Source organism: Ipomoea nil, unplaced genomic scaffold (assembly GCF_001879475.1).
Source record: "Ipomoea nil cultivar Tokyo-kokei standard unplaced genomic scaffold, Asagao_1.1 scaffold0444, whole genome shotgun sequence".
Classification (NCBI taxonomy): domain Eukaryota; kingdom Viridiplantae; phylum Streptophyta; class Magnoliopsida; order Solanales; family Convolvulaceae; genus Ipomoea; species Ipomoea nil.
The window spans coordinates 471,730-475,735 of NW_017616872.1; positions in this window are offsets into that span (position 1 = coordinate 471,730).

Genomic DNA, 4,006 nt, shown 5'->3' on the forward strand with positions numbered 1-4,006 from the left:
CCATTGGGTCCATACCCCCTCAACTATTCCCTCACTTTCTATTACTGAGCCTACCTGCGCTAGTGCTGGAATGTACCCGGCTTCCAGAACCTTCCCATGTGAACACTCCTCCAGTTTCCTTTTTCCTCGCCCTGACTTGATGGTCGGATTCTTCTCTTCTAGCCGTTTCGATTTGTAACGATCTCCTCTTAATTGCCTGCATTCAGTTTCCCTCATTCTTCTTGACTTATAAATAGGGTAGGTGCTCAGCCTTCTTTCATCACTTCCTATTCTTGCCCTTTCGGCTGCCATGGGTCATTCGAGTCTTAACGCTAAGAAAATCGATTTTGACTCCCCCGTAAGCTCTCCGACTCCGCCTGTTAAGCGGGCAAAACACGGCAAGAAAAAAGAGAAGAGGGTTCAGAGAGTGGCCTCTCGAAAGCGTTCCACAGACCCCTCTTCTTCAGGTTCCCGCGTGGCCGAGGGTGCATCTCTTCTCGCTAAAAGCTCACCTCGTCCTACTACTGCCACGGTTACAGCGGAGGACGGGACGTCGATAGAAGTGGCGGTGCCCGAGCAGAGCATGATGTTTGAGATGACCATCTCCATCCCCCTTTATGATCCAACTGAGACTGAGTTGAGCCTATGTCAGATGCGGATTACGCTCGCTTCCTGGAGACTTACACTGGGACTAAACCGAGTGTGGCGCCGCCGATGATTCCGGCGTTTTAGGAGTCAGTCTGTCCTTCTCCCACTGGTTCAGAGTCCCCGAATGATCGGTCCTTTTTGGATGACCTCTCTTCTCCCGAGAAGTGAGAATGCTGGTCTTGTTTGAGTTGGATTTCGGAAAAGTATTAGGGCTTTTTAAATAAGAGTTTTTCCCGGGTGGTTTGAAGGAAATGTTTGTAAAGCCCTTTCGTCTTAATAAAATATGATCCCGTTCCCCTTTTCCGTTTTATCGCTGCTTTCCAAGTGTTTCTTACTCGGGCAGGCATGCCTTTATGCCTTTATGGGTAATACGGCTGATCGTGTGCCGACTCCTCTCTTCGGGGTATGATCGGCCGAGCGTTTGCTTACTTTCTTTAAAGCGTGGTCGACCACACATCGACTCCTCTTTCGAGGGGGCCTGGTCGACCGAGTGCCACTCCTTATGGATTTAGCTACCCGCGCGTTTCGTGAAGGTTCCCGTAATCTGACAACGTGTCGGATCTTGGTACTTTCCCATATCTAAGAGAGATTTTATCTTCATTTTAGGCGAAGATTCTTCGTAGAGATTTGATTGATGGCCACCCTTTTCATGATGAAGATTCTCTCTCGGACATGACTTCTCACGTTAGTCCACGTGTCGGACTGGAAATGGCAAGTTCTGATTTCTGCCCCTTGATATCCTCCTTGGAAATCGCTCCCCTCCCCCTTATAAATAGGGGCTATTATCTCATTTTGCATCCGTGCCTCCTTCTTCTTCTCTATTCCTCGTCGTTCTCTTCTGTTTTTCTTTCTGATGAGCTCTAGAGACAACGACCGGCGTTCTTCGAAACGCTTGGCAGAGAAGTCAAGACGGGAGATGCTGAGGCAGCGCAAGTTGGCCCACGAAGGTCATGAGGTGGGAGATTCGCCTTCTGATCCCATCCTGCTTCTACCAGACGAGGTGGACATTGTGCCCTTCCACCCTACTTATCAACGGTCCGAGCCCTGTAAGGAAGAGCCTTTGACTAACGAGGAGGCGGAGTGAGTTGCTCCTCCTTTGTTTGGTGTGGCTCTGTCCCCAAGCACCCTTGAGACTCCCCTCTAGGTTTGTTATGACGGGATACCTCCAATCTTCGTGATCGAGCAACCGGATCCGACCCCAACTCCGGTTCTAACATCTCCCATGCTTCTGCTTGAAGGTCCTCCATCGCCGGCGACTACTCCCTCCGACTGTCTGGCTAAGAAGAAAACTAGCCCTTGATCTTAGCGCCCCTTGTGTTGCTTTGTTTCCCTCCTTGTTGCTTGTTTTAAGTTTGTATGTCCACTATTTTCCCGGAATGAATGGAATGATCGTCTTTTTATGTGTTTGCGACTTCTGTCGTTTCTATTTTGCCATTATTGTGTAGTAGATGTCCGCATAACTAGATGGGCTGACTGCCAAAGGTCAACACGCTAAGTGGTCGGCCTCGAAACTAGGTGGGCTGATCGCCCAAGCTAAGGTCAAAACGCTAAGCGGTCGGCCCAACAGATAAGTGGGCTGACCTCCTTGGTTCAAACTCTCAATGGTCGGCCTTGAAGCTAGGTGGGCTGACCGCCCAAGGTCCAAACTGTAAGTGGTCGGCCCAACAGATAAGTGGGCTGACCTCCTTGGTTCGGACTCTCAGTGGTCGCCCTTACGGGCCAATCGGGCTGTCTTTTATGAAATAAATGGGCTGACCGTCTTCCGGGGTCTTTACAAAACCTTGTGTGCTCATTCCAATATAGACCGGGTCGTGACGCCCCGAGCCCACTTGTTGTGATTTGTCCGGATGCGAATCCCTACGCCTTACTCTCCACCGTTTGGGAAAAACCCTAAACGTCTCTTCCAAGCTGCCGTTCCGTCTCTCGTGGCGCATTAAATGCTTTTGTATCATGATGTCACTTCCCATCAACCGTCACCTCACTCTCACCATCAGATTTCGGCCACGTGTCTTCATCTGGGGCTCTTTTTATTTTTACAAAAACTCCTTTTCCCTCCATTGACCTCCATTTATTTTCATAGCTTCCATCTACTCTACAGTTTGCTCTCTTACTCTGAACCTCACCCCCTCCGGCGTTTCTCCGAGGCCTTCCTCTGTTCATTCTCCGTCGTGCTTTTCAGGTTGGTGCTCCCCTCTTCCCGTCGCTTTTCTCTCTTCTTGCTTCCCTTTACACCAAGCAGAGGCCATGGCGGGCCAAAGCTCTTATTCTTCCCGTGAAGAAGCTTCTTCCACTCCTTTAAGTCCGGTTCCGCTTACGGTGGTCGCCGCTCTCCCTGACGACGTCCATCGGGCTCCCGGCGCCTTTGAACACTTGGACCTTCCCGTCAAATGCTCCTCAAAAATAGAAGAGCAAGATTTTGAAACCTCCTGTTTCCTATTAGGTCAATCGGTGGAAGTTATGAATCCTGGGGATTGCGATGTTTTTGACCCGCTAGAGGGTTTTGTGGGGATCCATCTGCACTCGGTCCGTTTTGTTTTCCGAGTCCCACCTCATCCTTTCTTTTCATTCTTTTTTCGTTACTTTAACATTGTACCCGGGCAACTCGTGTCAAACTCCCACCGACTCCTTGTGTGCTTTATGACCATTTGCCATTGGATGGGTTATGAGCCGTCTATGGAGCTGTTTCGGCGAATATACGCAGTGGCCAAAGTCGGACCTAATTCTCGAGGCTTCGTTCAAGTGTCACACCGGGCGGGCTTCATGCTTTTTTTTTTAGGGCCTTCCTAATTCTATTAAGAACTGGAAACCTTATTTCTTCTTTGTCCGACCAAATCCTCCTCTTCTTCCGTTCGACTTCCCTACTGCTTGGTCTTCCACCCTCTTTAAGCTAAACACTTGGCGGTCGCGCTATACCGCTGAAGCAACTAAGGCCGCCAACACCTTAAAGGAGCTGGGGCCTTTGTGTGTCTTCTCTTGGTCTCCCGCCAACACCTTAAAGATGAACTTTGAATACAATATTTATAAAGCTTTAACTTGATTCAAGAAAGACATCCCACGTGTTTCTGAATTTCAATTGTGTGTGTCTATATACATATAGACAAAATTGTAATTTATGTCCCTTATAAATATGTCAATTATCAATGTCACTCCTGAATTATTAATGGCGTAAATGTTGCCCCTCAATTTTCAAAACGTGACATATATTGGCCCTCCCCTAAATTACCCACCAATATTAGGGGAGGGACAATATATGTCACTTTTGAAAATTGAGGGACAATATTTACACCGCTAATAATACATTGTGACATTGATAATTGGCATATTTGTGAGGAGCATAAATTACAATTTTCTATATATATATATATATATATATATATAT